The following is a 21,421-nucleotide window of genomic DNA, read 5'->3' as shown; positions in this document are numbered from 1 at the left end:
AACAACAAAACAAAACAATAAAGCCCGTAGAAATATTCCATGGTAAAGAGTGGAAAAGAGAGAAGTGAACTCACAAATCAGAAACTCAGTTCTAGGGGCACCTGGGTGGCTCAGTAAGGCATCTGCCTTCAGCTCATGATCCTGGGATCCAGGCCCGCATCCGGCTCCGGCTTAGCAGGAAGTCTGCTTCTCCCTCTCCCTCTGCCCCTTCCGCCTATGCATACTCGCTCTCTCACTCTCTCAAATAAATAAATAAATAATCTGAGAAGCCTGGGTGGCTCAGCCATTTAGTGCCGCCTTCAGCCCAGGGCGTGATCCTGGAGTCCCGGGATTGAGTCTTATGTCCGGCTCCCTGCATGGAGCCTGCTTCTCCCTCTGCCTGTGTCTCTCATGAGTAAATAAATAAAATCTTTAAAATAATAATAATAGTAAATAATCTTAGGGAAAAAATAGAAAATCAGTTCTAGGCTCAACCCTTGTTAGGTGTGTGAATTTGTTCAAGACACTTGACTTCTCTGACTTGGTTACCTCACCTGTAAAACAAATGCAGTGGACTAAAGTGCTCTCTGACTTCCTTTCTAGCTCTAACCTTATGTGAGTCTGTGAACCGTGAGTGGTAATGGTCCATGACTTGATTGGTAAGGATAATCAAGATTTGGCTGTACTTGTTCAGACTGACAGTATCTTGATGGAATGGCTTGGAAAGAGAAGGAAAGGCAGGATCTTAGTTCATGTTTTTAGCAAATTCCAAGCTACGTACTTTTTTTTCACTTAATACGGCAAAATACAAATCACCTTATTGTTTGTGATAGTATATTTTTAAAGTTTTCATTTTATAAGGGACAGTACTCTTAATTTTTGGAGAATTCTAGGCTAGAGGGAAAAAAAGTTACTTGAAAGAGTATTACTCTATGAGAGCAATCACATAGCAACAAGAAAGCAGAAAGTAAACTGGCCTCCTAAAGAGTTCTTTGCAGACCTTACCCATAATGCCAAATGCAATAAAGGATACAAGCTGTTTCCATGGGGAAGATGTTGTAGAGAGATACAACCCATTAGAATGTATACATAGATATAATTCTATTTAAATTTGTGACATCTTATACAGCATAGCCATTTCTCCCTTTGGGAAAACCATACTGAATAGTCACGTAATCCTCCCTGGAGAGTAGGACAACAACAACAACAACAACACAACCACAAGAAACAGCCCTCTGGACCATGTCAGGGTTCTAAAAATTAGGGGAGCTCACTAAACAAATTGGCTGGGGGACAGGTTGAGTTATAGCAGCTGGATGTTCAGTTCTGTAACCAGACTCACGCTCAACTCTGCAAAATCAGTCAGGAGGTTCCTTGTTTATTCTCTGTGCAGAGATTTCTCATCTTAGAGCTCTACAGGGTGACTCTCATCACCTCCTCTCTTCCCTGGAAGCTTTCTGCGGTGTTTGGTGGAAGTTCTCCTCCCAGTCACTAGTCTGGCCAGCAGTGAGAGTGATTATGGGAAGCTTGGTTCTTCTTGTCTCACGGAGTTGAAAAATGAATCTCGTGGATGACAGTGAGCAAGGCGATAGAAGTTTATTAAGCAGAGATACAAAGAAAGCTCTCAAAAGTGAGAGGGGTCCGGCAGAATTGCCTCCAAGGGCTTTTATGGTCTATCTTTTATAGGAAACTGACCAAGGAACTTGGTAAATTTCTTGTTAATATCAGGGTGGATATTTCCGAACAAACTGGTGGACTTATAACTATCATAATAACAAACAAGATGTTCTTGTAAATATTATGAGCCCAAACAAGGGGTTCCCTTCTCTCTGGTTAATATCTCCTGCTTAACATTTTTCTACATCTGGGATTTCTGTGAGCCTAGTCAGGTAGCCCTTGGCCTTGAGATTCTTGTGCTGTCTTGGTTTGAGCAGGGACTATTGATAATACCTTAATATGATTTCTTTGTAGTCTGGTGAGTTTCTGTGATTCCTTAGTAGCCATTAAAGGGGAATACTCCCTAACATTTTGGAGCTAGGGAGCCAGGTTTATTTTTTCTATTTTTACTCTCTTATTTCTGTTTTCTTGGGATGGGTAGGAGCATGACTCTGGGACCTTTCCCTTATCTTTCCCTGCCTAGCCCCATCTGCCCCTAACTCATTCCTACATCAAGAGGGAGGCACTTGGAGGAAAGTAGAGGCATACTGCTGGAGGCTGGCATCTCCCTTGTGCCCGTTCTCGCAGCTTCTCAATGAAGGCAGCTAACCAGGAGAAAGAGAATGAACCTCACATGAATAGACATTTGTTTTCACATACAATGCTAAACAGGCTTGTGGGCCCATGCTGTTTTGCATCAGCAGATGCTTTAAGAATGCAGTGAAAACATCTTATAAAGTGAAAACCTATCATTTGTAAAGCTGCAAAGAGAGAGCTTTGTTTGCCCACACAGCATTTCTCAATGGAACCCCTGAGGCCATGAGTTTTTCAGGACAAGTTTCAACTCTGCTGAGTGCACATTTATTGTGTGAAGGAGAAAAGGACCAAATAAGCAGGGCATGCTATTGTGAATCTTGTAAAGACCGCATGAGTTTAAAATCTCTGTCTGTCTGTCTTTGAACTAGAGCCAAGTCACAATTACCTGTGATCAAAAGACAGAGTGTTGGCAAATTAAAATGGAATCCACATAATCTCTTCTTGACATTGAAAATGCCACCCTCACCTTCGCTTGTTTCGTTATTTGCAACAGAGCAGCCTACAAGTGGCAACAATTGTCCTTTTGAGTTTGGGGAGGAGGTTCTAGCCAATAGTAAAAGTGGGCTAAGTCTAGATAATAAGAATGAGCCTCGATGTCCAATTTGAATATAATCAAATAGACTGTGTAGATGGCCATAGTCACTTTTAAAGGGTGGAGAATTTCACGAAGATCCAGTAATTTCATGGAGTAATTTCATGAAGATCCAGTAATCCCCACATTAAACTTTCTTGACTAACAAGAATAGATTGTAAATTACATAGATTTGGGATTTTTTTTTAAATGCAACTTATTTCAGCCGTGTGTGAACAAAATTTCTTGTTTTTTTTCATTATCCTTCTGTACTCTCCAATCTTCTGTTCCTCTGTTCTTCTTTTATTAACTCTACATCTAATCTTTCTTGCATACCTAGAGCATCACACCTATCATAGGGGCATGAAGAGGTTGAGTGCAATATTTCTAAGCTATTTTGTGATTTGAGGATAGAATTGATCCACATAAGGTTATGCTAGTTTTCATTTCCCTTCATGATCTGTGAACTGGGTGGCTCCTAATCCAGTAGTTTTATATTGATTTCATGTATGTAAATTTTGCAATGTCTAAAACATTAATGTACATTTTAATTATATTAATACCAGAATTTACCTCTAACTTCTGCATTAAAAGCATTTCCTCAAGGGCACCTGGGTGGCTCAGTTGGTTAAGCGTCTGCCTTCAGCTCAGGTCATGGTCTCAGGGTCCTAGGATCCAGCTCCCTACTCAGTTGGAAATGTGCATCTCCTTCTCCCCTGCCCCTCCCCCCACTGCTCTCTTTCTCAAATAAATAAATAAAATCTTTTAAAAAAAGAGAGAGAATCATTTCCTCAAATGCATAAAGATGAAACAAAACTTCTTGAGTAGAAATCCACCATGAGGGACACCATTAAATGAGAATATTTTACTGTAGTGCTGAACATGGCAGCACTTGGGCAAAAAGGCATGGAAATTCTGGATGAATATGGAAATAATATGATTTTCATAGCCAAACACTGGGATTTGAGAAGAATATAGACCTCTCCACCCCCTTCACAGAAAGAAGAAAGAAAGAACATTTTAGAGACTTGAAAATAATTTAAGCAAAAAAATAAATAAATAAATAAATAAATAAAATAAAAAAACAAGAAGAAGTAAAAGAAAGAAAAGGAATATCTATTTCCTTGAGCTTCAGACCAGAAAGATTCATGATGTCCTGGCTGTTTCATGTGCTGCCTTTTTCCCAAACACTAAATCATCATTGTGAATATGATGTCAACTGCATGTCTTAAGACAGTAACTAGAAGACACGTATATAACCTGGAACAGATTAGAAAGTTATACCACCAGGTGTTAAATGCTGACCATTTAAGGGTGAGTCTGGACTAGCCCAGCTCTTCACACCCACAGCGCCAAGGCTCTTAAGTGCAGTTTCCTGCCACCAAACCACTGCTGATTCCTGGTGGGCAAATAGAATAAAACAGGGCCTGAAAGAACCCTGTCTTTAAACATAGAGGGAGTGGCTTTATACTTAGTGGTTTTAGAAAATAGGTCTTTATTAGACTAGAGCAAAGGATTTCCAGAGCTAAAGCCTCTTTTGAAGAAAGAATTTGTGGTGTTTACATTCCTCCAAGGCCCAAGAATCTTAAATTTGAGAGAAGTGGGCAAAAGTATTCACATTAACTATTAAAGGCAAGAGTTTGGGGTAGGGTGATCTTAATGATTGTTGGAGGCCAGAGCATGGAGAATGTTAAAAAAAATACTGGTTTGTGTTTAGTAATTAAGAGGTAGCAGAGCCCCCAGAGTCAGCTCTATTGCAGCTTCCTGCATTTACTTAAAAAAATGCATCTTCAATATCAAATTTGGTATTTAGAATTGTTTTTAATTTTATCCTTAGAATCTACTTGAAGATTAATAAACAGTGGATAAACTATCTAATGTCCTCTGTCATGAACTTTGGGTCAGAAGATTATCTAGCTTTTTTTTTTCTTTTTCATTGTATGATTATCTTTTGAAGCAAAACTCTTTTTGGTATTAAAATTAAAATTGTAAGACTGAATTTGCAGTTTTAAATTCACCAGCAGTTCCCCATGAAAACAATGGTGTGTACAGCGGGAAAGGGGACACATTTTATTGTTTTCCCTGGTGATGGTATAGAACTGGTAAAAATGTAGGGCCAAAATGAATTGATAGGCATTAGCCAATCTTGCAGTTTTCATCACAGCCCACCATCATGTTCAGACAATAACTTTAGAGAAAGTATCATGAAAGATTCTTTTCAGCTGCATATATAGATACCAGAAGTTTAGTATATCGAATACAAAATTTCTCTGCACAAATTTCTATCCCTTACATAATATACAGTTTGTTGGAAAAAATAAAATCTCATTATAATCATCCCTCCCTTTCATTCATATCTGTTTAGTCCTATATCTTGTATTTTCTTCTGTATTTTCTCTTTTCCTTTCTCATTGTGAAGGGATTGGGGATTCTGCAGACATGCAGTGATGAGAGACTCTGGTGCTCTATAAAGCACTGCCAGGAATCACTCAGAACTATTCTGGTGTTTTCTCCCATACCAAGCCATCCAGGAAGAGTTTGGAGCCTGTGCACATTAGCTCAGGGCACAGTTGACTGCACTGCTTCTTTGGATCATATGGTTGGCCAGTTCAGGGACATTCTGAAGAATGTAGGCTCCCTAGGCAATGAGTCACCCTCCTGCCTTCTATCATATAGCTTCAGCTTAGGACTTAAATATTTCCTCTTTCCTGAGGGTAATTTTAAGGCATATCTAGGTGATATCTTGACCATGTCTTCATAATTCAAAGGGTATGACTAAAAGGATGTCCCTGTCTTACAACTTACAGTCCTGGAAAAAACAGACTGATGATAATAAAAATAGAACATATACCTGAAATTTATACTAGACAATATTTTTAATTTTATTTTATTTTATTTTATTTTATGATAGTCATACAGAGAGAGAGAGAAGCAGAGACACAGGCAGAGGGAGAAGCAGGCTCCATGCACCGGGAGCCCGACGTGGGATTTGATCCCGGGTCTCCAGGATCGCGCCCTGGGCCAAAGGCAGGCGCCAAACCGCTGCGCCACCCAGGGATCCCCTAGACAATATTTTTACTTTCTCTATACCCAAAACATATATCCTAATTTTTAGCCCTGTGAATCCAGATCCCTGAGAATTCTTGGCTATTGGCAGCACGATCCTACTCTTGCTGTTATACAGTGCCCGCAGTCTTCTGACATCTGTGTGAGAGTGATTTATAGTTACACTCCTGCTGCCTCTTGCCCCTGCCTATAAAACTGAAGAGCATAGAGAGAGAGAGTGACAAACTGCTACCTTATTTTCTATCATTAGCATTATCACGTTTCACTGTTTTTGCATAAATTAGTTTTGTGAAAAGAGTAGAGAGATCTAGAAGGCAGAAAGAAGGAACATGGGCAGAAGAGGAGGTTAAATCCCACCATGCTCAGCCATTAAAGGCAGACAGTAAGCCCTGGGACACCCTTCCTTTATTCAGTAATATTTTGCTTTACTCTTTTCCTATAGACTACATTTAGTTACTCAATTTTCCTTACATCACATTCCTCCCCACTGGTGCCTAAGGGCTTCATTTATCTGACTATTTTCCATAGACAACTGCTGTTTGTTCTTGACTTAGATCTGAGGGTAGTTGGCTATGGACTTTCTAGTTCTCAGCTATCAGGCATCTTATGACTGATGGAGGTTTACTGATCATCAAGGAGAATGCAATTCACATTGATTCCAGGTAGATCAGGGGATCCACAAGAAGGCACTGGCGCTGAGACCTGTAGCCCAAGGAATGCTGTGGGTTGGGAAGGTATAGGACTAGAGAGCTTTAGAGAATCTTTCAGAGTTCCAGCCACTAGAGTCCAGGAGTAAAATCAAGATATTTAGCTCAAGGCATGAAACTTGAAGATAGATGATTTCCTGGGACCTCCTTCCTTTGCACTGTCTTCTGAAAGAGCCACAAATCCCAACTGGGACATCCTGAGCCAGAAGCTTTTGGGGGCCAGATTTGAGCTAGTAATTCATTGTGTATCTCTTAAAGGAAAAAAAAAACTAGTAGGAGGAATTGCAGGAGTGATCATGTTTTTCATTGTGACTACAAAGCTTGAGCACAGGCAGGAGGACTCTAGGCTCAGTGGAAATCAGCCCTTTTTGCTTACTAGGAAGAGCTACCTAAGAACACTTAGGATCTTACTTTGCTCTGCCCACTTACAGGAGCAAACCGAATCTGGCCACACTTAAGCAGTATAAGTTAATCCAACTCATTCCTCCATGGTCAAGTTGAGTTGAGGGAGGGGGAATAAAAATTTAGTTTTTGATCAACTTTGTTTAATAAACTCAAGTACAGCAAATACTTCTCTCATCTACCTCTAAATCATAATCTGGTATTAGTTTATGTGGAAAAAGTATGAACAATTTCATTCTCTAAAATGATGCTGTTTCCATGTGTTCATTCTTCAGAGTGAAGTGGAGAAATTGTTTCTTCAAGCTTTCCTTGCTTAAACACACACACACACACACAGGGCAAGAAAATTGACCATTTTCCCTTTAAATGAGATCGAAGAATTTTCTCCATCCTCGATCAGGGCCAAGTTCTCATAACTATCTGTACTATCTTCCCAATCATTATATGACAAGAATTGTTTTATAAATCAAGAGCTTATACTCAAGTTAGACACATTGAATTGTAATTTGTTTTAATATCCAAAACTAAAAATAATTTTTGCAGTGGGCAAAACCCCAGATGTGTTTTGTCAGTCTCCTTTTCACTTAATGGCTAAAGCTTTATGTATTTGAGGAAAATTTTATCCATGTGTTTCTCATTTATTTACATTTAACTCATCAGTATGTTTAGTATGAGTTATTTGATGTCCAAGAACCCTTTTTAACCATTTTATGTGCTTATTTTATATGCCTACGAAATGGGAAGTTATTTTATGCCAAAATGAAAGCAAACTACACGAAGTCTATCACCATCACTGTCAACAAATATTTATTCCTAAAATTTCAATCCCTAAAATCTGAACAAGGAATTTCTGAATAGTTCTGGGCTAGTCGATGTAATACCCATATCTGTTCTCTTCAAACTGTCTTGTGTTGTCTTTGGCTTTTATAGTTAAATACAGCCTGGTATAAACAAAGAATTTGGGGTCAGGGCCTTCATAAGGATACATGTCAAGTACTGAGCCCAAGGAAAAGCAAACACTAGCTATTTCCATGCAACTCTTTACTGATAGCGTTGGTGAACCCACTTTGCCTGCACTGCGCATCTCTACAAATGTGATCATCTTAGTTTGCTCCAGCTGCCATAGCAAATGCCATAGACAGAGTAGCTTTAAACAACAGAAATTTATTCCTCACAGTTCTGGATGCTCACAGGTCTAAGACCAAGGAAAACAGCATTGGTTTCTGGTAAAGACTTTTTCTGATTTGCAGACAACTGCTTTTTCACTGTACTCACATGGTGTACAGAAAGAGGGAGAGAGGGAAGGAGGGAGTGTGAGAGAAAATGCATGCACAGTTAAGCTGGAGTGCTCTGGTGCCTCTTCTTATAAGGACATTAATCCTATTGGATCAGAGCCCCCCACCTTATGCCCTCATTTAAACTTAATTACCTCCATAAAGCCCCTCTCTCCAGATATAATAATCACATTGAGGATTGAGGTTTCAACATATCAATTAGAAGATGTGTGGGACAAAAGCATTCCATCCATAGCAATGGTCAGTGATTAGAAAGAAAGAAATCTAATCATTGAGTTTCAAATCTGGTATTTCACCAAGGACACTATTTCCCCAATTGTTTTGTGTTTTCTTCCTCACTTGTGCCCATTTAGCCTTCAGTGTTAACAAACCAACGGGATCCTGTTGAAAGTACTTCTTTCATCTTGTTGATGTAGTGGAAAGTTGTCCATTTATTTAGCATGCTCATTGACTGGGCACTCTACCTCAGGCACTCTGTTAAGTCCCATGAATAGGAAGACAGGTAATGCATTCTTATGGTGATGCTCAGGCTGGTAGGGCAATTGGACACTGTAGTAGATGTTATTGGGATTTTGGCCATTCTTGCCCTGGCCTATCTGAATTGATTGTCAGGCAGGTGCAACCTGGATGTTCAGTAGAGTTAATATTTCCCAAAGGCTACCCCATTAACAGATGGGATACTTCAGCTCCAATGCCATCTGATGTATTGATTCTTAGATACATTCCACATGGTTTTCTAGTCATTTGAGAGGGATTGAGACCCAGTTGCACATAGCCACCATCTACTCTCACACATCCCTCATTGGGTTTTTTCTTTTTCTTGTCTCACTTTACCTCATCTGGCATTTTGAGGTCATCTGGAAAATAAACCACCTGCATCTAAGTTCTTGTTTTATTGTTTCACTTTTGGAGAAACCTAAGCTAAAGCACAAAGAATACCAGGAGTTACAAAAAAAGAAAAAGAGGATTTGCTATATAATGATATGAAATGTAACAGAAGTGTGCACAGTCAGAAGAGGCAGTAGCAGAACAATGACCAGTTATTTCTTTTGGTAAAGATTCAACATCCCTCTCTACAGTGTAAACCTTAGGAAGGCAAGGGTACCATCTATTTGCTCCTGTATCTTTAGAGCCTAGCACATGTCTAGCATATAAGATCTTAACATGTATTTGTTGAATGGATGATCCTTCTTTGTCAGAGTAAAATCTGAGGTTTAGAAAGGTACATAACTTGTAAAGCCAATCAATCAGTAATGATGGTGAATCACACCTGTTCTAATGTCTAGTTCAGGGCTTCTCCCCCAACCTACTCTAAAAGGATAAAGAGTGGGCTAGAAGGTTATAGGGATAAAGAAGTATGTAGTAGGGTGAAATTCTGAGCAATTATGGTATACTTGAGGAAACAAAGTGTTTTTTTTTAAAATATAATTGGATTGTAAAACATAAACGTTGGCTGGAAAAACAGAGATGAAGGCTAATAGGTCATGGTCAAGCAGGAAGACATATTAGGCCATACTAAGGCATTTGGGCTCTCACTGACTAGTGGTAGTGGTGGTAGTGGTCATAGGAGGGCAATCGTTTTATGGAAGAGTTTTCATTGGTAGGATATTTGATTACATTTTAGAAAAAATATCTAAGTTTTCTGTGCATTGAGAAAGATAGTTGGGAATGGGTAAGACTGGCAATCATAGAATAGATTCCAAATATGTTTAAGAAAATTAATAAGATTGATAGTGAGATGCATAGGCTGAGCTAGAAGAGAGAGTTCGGGTCAATGACTTGGCATGGGCAGCTGGCTGGTGCCAATTCTTGAGATGAAGCAAGTAAGAACATAGTATTATGAGAACTGATAGATCTTAAGTACTCATGGAGCATCCAAGTGGGGATATCTGGGCTCTAGAGAGAAATCTTTGTTGGAAATATATGTCTGGAGATGTAGGTCTACATGTGGTTGATAATTTAAAGCCATCAGGGTTCATGAAAAAAAATTAAATATTTAATATTAACTATTAATATTTAATTAAATATTTAATATTTAAATTTTGCTTACTAGATCCCAATCACTGTTCTGAATACTTATATTAACTCTATTTAACTAATACTAAAAATACTGATATTAAATAACTCTACTTACTCATGATAACCATTCTTAACTGTTAAAGATAGTAAATATTAACTCAGCATCTAACTCAACAGCCTTAAGAGATACTGTTATTCCACTTGTAGAGGAGGAAACTTAGACACAAAGGAGCTAAAATAACTTCCTCACAGTCATACAACTAGTGAGTGCTGGAGCTGGGCTCACTCAGTTTTATGAACAGAGAAAGAAAAAACAAGTGTTCCAACTGCAAAGAATGGAATTGGAGCCCAAGATTGATTAAGACTTACAGGGGCATCAAGAGAGGTAAGAGAAATTTTAGGAATAGGTGGAAATTTAGGAGATTGGGAAGAAAAAGATATTACTTGGGTCACATGTCAGTGAAAGAGCAAGCAACAAGAAGGCTAGAAGATACTCATTGGATTTCACATGGGGAAATAACAGCAGTTATTGGGGAAATAATAGTCATTAACAGCAGCAGTGGTTTCTTTTTTAAAATTAATTTATTTAGGGATCCCTGGGTGGCGCAGCGGTTTGGCGCCTGCCTTTGGCCCAGGGCGCGATCCTGGAGACCCGGGATCGAATCCCACATCAGGCTCCCGGTGCATGGAGCCTGCTTCTCCCTCCGCCTGTGTCTCTGCCTCTCTCTCTCTCTCTGTGACTATCATAAATAAATAAAAAAATTTAAAAAAAAAAATTAAAATTAATTTATTTATTCATGAGAGACACACAGAGAGAGGCAGAGACATAGAGGGAGAAGCAGGCTCCCTGCGGGTAGCCCGATGTGGGACTCAATTCCAGGGCTCTGGGGTCACACCCTGAGCTGAAGGCTCAACCACTGAGCCACCCAGGTGTCCCAACAGCAGCAGTTTTGATGAAATGATGACGGTTGGTCATTCAACTCAATCTCTGAGGTTGGGAGAAAGCTATGGGCAAAGCTATAAAGACCAAACAGCTTAACCGAGCTAGAGGAATGCATTCAGAGAATGAGTTTGAACTGACAAGTTCATGCAGCAAATATTATCTGAGGAAATTTAAAATGAGCCAGATTTTCTGGAGGCTGCAGCTACCTACCTACCCTGATGCCCAAATGGGCAAGCATTAGGCAGCAGTAATGCCAAAAAAGGAAGGAAGAAAGGAGGGAAGAAGGGAAAACCTGAGTGAGAAACATAGTAAAACATGAAAATTGATTTTATAACCTGTTAGGATGTTCTCAAAATTATTCTTTTTTTAGACCCCAATTATTGGCTTTTGTTATTGTTCATACATGAAGAAATGAAAGTGTTACCTCAGACTCTGGAGCTCAAAATATCAAGAATAAAAAGAGGATTCATGTTAAATCCCTTGCTGATGGGTATTGGCAGCCTCCAAGAAACATGTGGGAGAAAGTTCTCAAGCTCAGCGTATGAGTGGAATGACTTTTGCATATGCAGGAAAGAGCATGTAAAGACAGTGGTGAAGGTTGAATGTGGGAGATAGAAATCAGTGTAGGCAGACCTAATGAGGTGGAGACAATTCTTTCCTCGGTCGTGTTTTAAGGTAAGTCAGGAGAGTTTGGACATAAGATGCTGTGGTCAACTCTCTCTGTAAGGGAGTTTTGCTGATACTTGCAGTGAATTCATTAGTTGTCAATGATAATTGAATCAATTCAGGGTGTTTTTGCCTGGGAGAGACTCCACTTTCATTCTGACTTGCCAGGTTTTAAAAAACAAAGCTTTAAATCGGTCAGCTGAAATTGGTTTATGAATTGCTGGAAATCCCTAGATAGATTTCCATCAATTCAAAACATCATGGACAATCCTGTATGTGCAGTGGGCTTTGAGTTATTCGTGAAATCCTATTGAACATCTTTTTTGCATTAATTTAGTGATATTTCTCACTGACGTCAAGGTGATGAAAAATAACACTAAACCTAACTTGGCTGACTGTGGAGAACTTGGAACCCCACCAGGCATGCTGCAGGCAATTTCTGGAAGGCAGGCAGAGGGACCCGGCCTGCCTCAGAAACTACCTCAGAGATGAGCTTTAGAGAAGAATGAATCTACAATTATAAGAATAAAACTCAAAAATATTTAACTGCTGACAGCAGTTTCTGAAAAGTTATACAAAATATGAAAACCATGCACCAATAAAGTAGAAGGAGGCACACTTTTAAAATAGAAAAACCAGCATTTTATCTGTTTACCAATACTTCCAATACTTACCCTGTTTCGGGTACTTTTCCAGTGACTATGTCAATCTTAACACATTTAATTTTTTTTTAAAGATTTTATTTATTCATGAGAGAAATAGAGAGGCAGGGACATAGGCAGAGGGAGAAGCAGGCTCCCTTTGGGAACCCGATGTGGGACTCGATCTCAGGACCCTGGGATCACGACATGAGCTGGAAGCAGACACTCAACCACTGAGCCACCTGGGCATCCCAACACATTTAATATTCTTGATAACCCTTAGGAGGTGGGTACTGTGATCATCCTCATTTGGTAGGAGTGGTGGTATGGCACAGAGAGGAAAAGTAGCTTCCCTGTGGTCACACAGCTGGTGCTGAGCTGGGATGTAGACTTGGGGAGCCTGGCTCCAGAGTCCTGGCTTTCAGCTACCATGCCCACTCTGTCTTAAAGGAAAGGAAAAGAAACCATCTATTATCTCTGATACTCAGAATGACTCTCCCACAGGGTGGCTTCTCCTTAATTCTAGTTATAGGACATTATGCCTTACTAAAGCTTTTTTTAGTATTGTGGGGCTAGCCATCTCTTACACCAGACCAGCCTTGTGAGAGGAAGCAGAGGCACAGCATCAGCTCTCTTCCAGAGTGGGTGATGCTGCTTTCCTTCTCAGTGCAGCTGAGGTCTTAACTCTAGCACATGCTGAAAGATTACAAATAGGAATAATTTCCACTGTATAAACTGTGAACATAGACTTTATGGAAAATTTATAGAGCGCATAGTTCTAAGGGATTGTCTTCAGAGAATTAGCTTCCAGAAATTGTGAGAAGGAGAAAATGAGAAGGGAAAAGGTGTAAATAGCTTCTGTAAAGGATTCTTCTCTCGAGACATACATTTTTAGAACAAAATCACCACCGTGGCATACTTTGTTTATTTCAAATAAGATGTACATTTCTCACCGACTTGAGAAGCTATCTACACCCTCATGTTCATGGAGGCACTACTTATGATATAGGCAAGGCATGGCAACAGCCTAAGTGTCCACAGACCGATGAATGAATGAAGAAGTTGTCACACATACACACTGAAGGATGTTATTCAGCCATAAAAAAATGAGGAAATCCTGCCATTTGCAATAACATAGATGGACCTTGGAGGCATTATACTACGTGATATAACTCAGAGAAAGACAAATACTATATGACCTTACTTATATGTGGAATATTCAAATAACAACAACAAATTTATAGGAAAAGAAATCAGACTTATGGTTACCAGAGGCAGGAGGTGGGGGAAGAAGGAATCAGAAGAAAGTGATCAAAAGGTATAAACTTCCAGTTATGAGACCAGTAAGTACTAGAGCGATATTGTACAACATGATGACTATAGCTACACTGCTGTATAATAGGGAAGTTAAGAGATTAAAACCTAGGAGTTCTCATCATAAGAAGAAAATCATGTTTTTATTCTTTCTTTTATTTTCAATGTGTCTATATGTGAAAATGGGTATCAGCTAAGCTGATTGTCGTAATCATTTTACAACATATGTAGATCAAACCATCATGCTGGATGCCTTAAACTTATACAGTGATGTATGTCAAATATTTCTCAGTAAAATTAGGGGGAAAAAGATTTTCTGACATGAAGACTTTGATTACTGGGTTTTGTTTAGCACAAATTTCTGCCCATTTGATGGACACATTGCTTGGAAATGAGGTTCTTCATGTGTTATCATGAAGTCTCCTTATCAATTTTTTTCAGCCAATCATTGTTCTCCCAAGAATCATTTGGCTCATCATAGAGGGGGCTTGCATTCTACATAGTAGGCATCGTATTTAATAACCAAAAGAATAGGTCATTCTTATTAAAATACCTCATCCTTAGTCTAAACTTCTCTCCTTAGACTCTGGTATCCGACTGTCTATTCATCATTTCCACTCAGACTTCAGATTGAGGTCTCAAACTGAAAATCTCTAAATGACCATTCTCTTACCTGCAGGCTCCGCTCCATCTTAACTGAAGAGAATTCTTCAAATTGCTGAAGCCTTAACGTTTAGAGGCATCATGACATCTCGCTTTTTCTCACACCATCCAGTCCAGCAACAAATCCTGGCACCATGTGTAGGATATGTCCAACATTGAGTCAATTTTTTTATGCTTCATGCTACCATTTATTTGAACCACCTTCTTGGCTGCAGTGGTCTTGTCCCTCTACAGCAGCTAAAATGATCCAGTAAAAAAATGTCAACAAATGTCACTATTCTACTAAAAAGCCTGTGGTGGAAGGCTTGGAAGAGGCTTGGAAGCCTCTTCCTTCCAGGTGGATCTTGAAGTCCTTTAAAATGGCCTTTGTTGCCTCTTTTCTGACTACTTTCACCCTTTTTTCTCTGCTCCAGCCATCTGGCTCTCTGCTGCCTCATATGTCAGGCACACTTCTACCTTCGAGCCTTTGCATCGGCTGCTTCCGTTGACTAGAAAACTCTTCTCGCAGATCTACCCATAATGAATTCCTTCAGCTTCTTCTTACCTGAAATGCCACTTTCTAAAGCTGTTCACCCTGGCCACCTTTTTTTTTTTTTTTAAAAAAAGATTTTATTTATTTATTCATGAGAGACAGAGAGAGAGAGAGAGAGAGAGAGAGGCAGAGACACAGGCAGAGGGAGAAGCAGGCTCCATGCAGGGAGCCCGACGTGAGATTTGATCCCGGTCTCCAGGATCAGGCCCTGGAGAGAAGGCGGCGCTAAACCGCTGAGCCACCGGGGCTGCCCCTAGCCATCTTATTTTATTTTATTTTATTATTTTTTTAATTACTTTATTTTTATTTATTTATGATTATCACACAGAGAGAGAGAGAGTCAGAGACACAGGCAGAGGGAGAAGCAGGCTCCATGCACCGGGAGCCCGACGTGGGATTCGATCCCGGGTCTCCAGGATCGCGCCCTGGGCCAAAGGCAGGCGCCAAACCGCTGCGCCACCCAGGGATCCCCTAGCCATCTTATTTTAATTTTTTTAATTTTTTTTTTATTTATGTATTATAGTCACAGAGAGAGAGAGAGAGGCAGAGATACAGGCAGAGGGAGAAGCAGGCTCCATGCACCGGGAGCCCGACGTGGGATTCGATCCCGGGTCTCCAGGATCGCGCCCTGGGCCAAAGGCAGGCGCCAAACCGCTGCGCCACCCAGGGATCCCCTAGCCATCTTATTTTAAATGAGACGACTGCTCCTCCCAGTCCTCTCCCCCCCTCCTTTTTTTCCCATGACGCTCCTAATTTAGCAAATGGTAGAACTTATTTCTGACATTTATCTTTTAGTGTTTATTTCCCGTATTTAGAAAGTATATTTCTCAGGGACAGGGATCATTGTTTGCTTTGTTCATTGAAATATCCCAAGTGTCTAGAATAGCATCTGACAGAGTAGATGCTCAATAAGTATTTGCCGAGTACACAAACAAAAGAATTAACTTAAAAATGTGTGTTACATGGGACCTCTCTAATGAAAACATCCTTGGCTATCTTGCTTTTTCATTTCCTCATGGTTATCCACAAGTGTTACAAATTTATCCTAACTGTGTTTTGTTTTAATACTCGACTATTTAAAACCTCTTATTCTTTAAACCTTCATTTAATATACCTCCTCACAAAACAGTCCTAAAAATAGCATCCACCATTTTAATTAAACCCACCATGAATGTATCATTATCTAAAACACAAAAAATAAACTCCTAGAGAAACATCTGGCAAGTAGGGCTAGATTTGCTATCATTTCATGAGTTTTGTAAATTGCCTTTCTATTCTGAGAGTCAAAAAATGATAACTTGCCTATTGATGAAAAAAGAAGAGGAAGAAAAAAAACTATTAATGTTATCTGAAAATGCAGAAGATGAACAATTTTGGTTAACTCAATGATTCTTATTACAAAACAGATTTGCTACAAAAGGATTCCAACCTTGCCTGAGAAGATGTGCACTGGAACCAGAGGACCCAGTGTGAAATCTCCTTCTATTTTGATTTAAGATGCTAAGCAATAAACAGTTCTTGAAGCTACCAGTATCCAAGGACACAGATCTAGTGTTTTCCACCTTGTTTGAATGTTCAGTTTAGGCAACACATGGCAGCTGGACTCAATCCTGTTGTTAGGAACGTCCCTAAATGAAAGTGCCCGGTCATTACTCATGATCTGATTGGTATGCTTAGAGAAGTGGGCCAGCCAGCTTTCAGGCTGAGATCGCCTTTAATGGGGGAGAGGGAGAAAACTTTGGAACTAAGAGGCAGAAAACAAAGATAAACATAGAAACAGCATGGCCAAGTGTTAAAATCACAAAATGCAGATGGGACAGTTTTATCTCTCTATATTCAGCAGTTAGGATTAAGTGGGACCTGAAGGGTGCAATGTCATCTGCCCTGTTGGTCTGAGGGAGTGAAGACAATCGCTCCCAAAGCCCCCTACACTCATCAGCCTTTATTCAAAACTGTAATTGATTTGGAGGTACCTCCATTCCCAAGCTGTCTAGAATCCCCCTATTTCATAACTAAGAGATTAAATAGTATAACGTATGGTACTTCTATCTTGCCAATTCCTCGATTTTTACATGAACAGTATTTTAATATAATAAACGTATTTGTTACTTATGAAGGCCAGTATCAGGGAGTTGAGAGCATGGACTCTGGAGCCAGACTGGTCTCATCACAAAACTGGCTGTAGGACTCTGAGCAAGTTACTTAACTTATAATTTTTTCATCTGTAAAATGGTACTAATCATTACACCTACTTCATAAATTCATGAGAATGACATGAGTTAATATATGAAAAGGGGACAGCACAGTAGTAATAAACACTATATAAGCATTTGCTTTTATTCCAATGAATAACTATTATCAATAGTTAATTTTTTTTAAGATTTTATTTATTTATTAGAGAGAGTACAAGCAGGAGGAGCTGCAGAGGGAGAGAAATAAGCAGACTCCCTGCTGAGCAGAGAACCCGATGTGGGGCTGGATTCCAGGATCCTGGGCCAAAGGTAAATGCTTAACCTACTGAGCTACCCAGGTGCCCCAATACTGCTACTTTTGATTTAGGCTAGACATGATTATTTATACCTAAGAACTAGTTCTTGCCTTTCTAAATATCTTTAGTATAAGATTGTAACATATCTCAAGGAAGGAAAACTGATGAGGAGGGGTGCTGCTTCCTACTAATTTACATCAGTGGTTTCCAGAGAGGTCCAGGCCAGGCTGTTGACCTGGGAAAATGTACAGTGATAACATTGCCAGGTGTGGCATTCAGGGCGTGTGTACATGAGGAGGGACCAGATGCACTCCCACCTGCTTCTAATACCACCCTCACAAAAAGAGCATGCTAAGGTATTTGAAACCATTACACGGTGTGTTCTTTTAGCTGTGACAGATAAATCTTTTTAGAAAAATTTCATGAGTTCTAGGAACAGACTACTTTCCCATGGATTCACTATTATATATATCATCTTTGCCCGCATATTTTTTATCTATTGTTATATATTTACTCCCAAAGTTGGCAGTTTAAAACAACAAACTTTTATGAACTCACAGTTTCTGAGAGTCAAAAATTATGAAGTAGCTTAGCTATTCTCAGGTCATCACCAAGATGTAGGCTGAGGCTGTAGTCATCTGAGAACTTGACTGGCCTGAAGGATCCCCTTCCAAGTTTATTCACATGGCTCTTGATAGTAGGTCTCTGACTCAGTTCCTCACCACACAGGTCTCTCCATAGGACTGCTCACAACATGGCAGTTGGCTTTCCACAGAGTGAGTGATCTAGAGAGCATGTAGGAGAGCCCAAGAGGAAAGTCACTGTGTTTTTTATGACTTAATATCAGAGGTGATATATCATCAGTTTTGTTCAATTATATTGATCACTTACCAACCCTGGTATAAAATGGATTACTGGCCATGTAAGTACTAGAGGCTGGGAGCATTGGGACACTCGGCACTCTCTTTGAGGCTGGCTACCACAGCCATATTTAGCTTTTCAAGGGGAATTTTTATCTTCTTTTTATGAATAACACTATAGCCATAAAACAGTCTGAATTAAAAATAAAATGACAAAGGGCTCCCAGCTGGCTCAGTAGGTAGAGCAACGATTCTGGAACTCTAGATCTTAAGTTCAGGTCCCACATTGGGTGTACAGCTTACTTACAAAAAATAAATGACAGAAATTATATCTAAAAGCATGTATTCTTCATTAAGCATTGTGATTTTATCTACATATACATAACATTTTTGTATAAAGGTACAGTACACACATACACACACACATATACATGTACACGCTCATTAGAAATGCAGAATATTAGCCCTGCCCAGACATACAGGTTAGAATCTACATTTTGACCAAACCCTCAGATAGTAAATAGGGACATTGTTTGAGCAACACTAATATAGGATGCATTTTTAACTTTTTCACTCATAAAACCGATATAACCTGAAAATTAACAATGGAACAGGGCCAACAAAATTACCTATTCAATTAATGTTTGATACTCAAACTCTCTACTCTCTCTGCCCCTCCCCTAACTCCTAGTTCCTTTCCTACACATACTCTACACAGAAATGCAGTCTGGCCCTCCAGAATGTGAACATCAACCAAAGCTTTTTCTTTTTTGCCTCACAAGAAAATAGGTGGAGTACTACAATGACATTTCAAAAAACCCATGTTTTGAGATAAGGATTGTTTTTATTGATGGCAGATGGGACTAGACTTCCAAAGGATACAGTTGGCTCTAGGAAAAAGAAATAGTTTTGAAAATCATCAACTGGTATTTGCAAAATGTCATCAGGGACTTTCTTTCCCCCTCGCCTAAAACAAATACAGACAATTCTGCGTAAAGAGAAAGCCTATGTATAAAATTCAGCCATGTGTTTGAAATGATTCCACTTTTATGGGACAGCTTGAAGTGCCATGGCAGACAAAAATTTAAACTAATTTGTTTTTGTGGTATTAATGAATTTATGTTGGTCTTGTTGGCATCAGGATTCATACCCACCCACTATTTAATTACAGAGTCAGTCCCTAAAGGGGAAGCCATGTAGTAAAAGCAGTTATGGAGGCTTCAGCTTATTAAACCAACCACTAGAATATATTTTTTTCTCTGATTAAAAGAGTAATGCAAATTCATTGGCAAACACTTGAGGAATACCACCCCCCCAAAAAACTACAGAAAACAAGTTATTTGAAATCCCACTAAAAGATAACTACTTTAAAAAGAGAGAACGTCTATTAATGTTTTGACCTATATATATATATATATATATATATATATATATATATATATATATATATGAAATGTGTAAGATTCCTGCTATGAGGAAAAAGAAAAAATTAGTGTATTTTTATAATGTAAACAGAACTTGTGAAACTGGTGAGTGTCTAGGTGACCATTTCCTGCCATCTGTACGCTGAACTGACTTTACACACAATGTTTACAACCATATCAGTCTTAGAGCTCTTCAGTATATTTTTGCCACCTCCAAAAGAAACCACATACATTAGCAGCCATCTCCCAACCCCTGCCCCCACTGCCAGCCGCAAGTAACCACTAACCAACTTTCTGTCTCTATGGATTTGCCTATGACATTTCATGTTAATAGAATCACATAATATGTCATCTTTCATGTCAGGTTTCCTTTCACTAGGCATGTCTTCAAAGTTCATCCACATTGTACCATGAATCAATACTTTATTCCTCTTGATGGCTGAATAGTATGCCATTGTATAGCTATACCATATTTTGTGCATCCATTCATAAGTTCATAGATTGTTTCTACTTTTTTTGACTTTTATAAATAATAATGCTATGAACATTCATGTACAAATTTTGGTATGCACATATGTTTCCAATTCTTTTGTGTATATATCTAGAAGTATAACTAATGTGTCATATTAAACTCTATGTTTACATAGACTCCATGTTAAACTCCATATGTAACTTTATTTTAAAAAAGACTTTGTTTTTTTAAGTAATCTCTATATCCAGTGTGGGGCTAGAACTTACAACCCCGAGATTAAGAATTGTATGCTCTGCTGACTGAGCCAGTCAGGCATCCCTCCATATTTAACTTTTTAAGAAACTGCCAAACTGTTTTCCAAACTGACTGCACAACTTTGCATTCCTAACAGTAATGTATGGAGGTATTCCTCCACATTCTTGCCAAGACTTGTTATTGTCTTTTTCATTTTAGCTGTTCTGCTGAGTGTGAAGTAGTATCTCATTATTGTTTTGAAATTTGCATTTTTCTAATGACTAATGATGTTGAGCATTTTTTCATGTGCTTATTGGCCATTTGTATATTTTCATTGGGACGATGTCTATTCAGACCTTTTGCCCAATTTTATCTGCCTTTTTATTGTGGAATTGTAATAGTTCTCCATACATCCTGAAGACTAGCCCCTTATCAGTTAAGTGATTTGCATATATTTTCTTCTATTCTGTGGGTTGTCTTTTCACTTTGTTGATAATGTCCTTTTCACAAACATATCTAAGCTTTAGATTTTGATAAGGCCATTTTTTAGGAATTCCAACTGAACATGCCTGGTGTATATGAAATAGCATATGGATGACACACATACAATACAGAAAGTGAAGGCCATACTCAAACAGACCTTTCAAAGTTATTATTTCAATAGAATTTCTGAGTGCTCTAGATGTGTTATTTCAGGGGGATGAATGTATTGAATGAAGGAATATATATATATATATATATATATATATATATATATTCACAAAGGAACATTCTTTTGTACTGAATATATTTGAAATTCCTACTGTCCAATGTGAGAAACACTGTTGAGCAGAGGAAGTAGAATCTTCTCTTTTCTTATGAATTTGTTGGAGGGATTCCTTCACTTAGTTTT

General features: G+C 38.9%; 1 protein-coding gene across 1 annotated transcript in view; it reads left to right on the top strand.

Annotated features, from left to right (window-relative positions):
* ADAMTSL1 (ADAMTS like 1) overlaps positions 1 to 21,421 on the top strand; it is an 871,496-nt gene that overhangs the window by 182,991 nt on the left and 667,084 nt on the right. The gene's annotated exons all lie outside the window — the stretch shown is intronic.

This window comes from Vulpes vulpes, chromosome 12, assembly GCF_048418805.1.
Source record: "Vulpes vulpes isolate BD-2025 chromosome 12, VulVul3, whole genome shotgun sequence".
NCBI lineage: Eukaryota > Metazoa > Chordata > Mammalia > Carnivora > Canidae > Vulpes > Vulpes vulpes.
The sequence above is the reverse complement of the archived record's forward strand: the minus strand, read 5'-3'. Positions and strand labels throughout refer to the sequence as shown.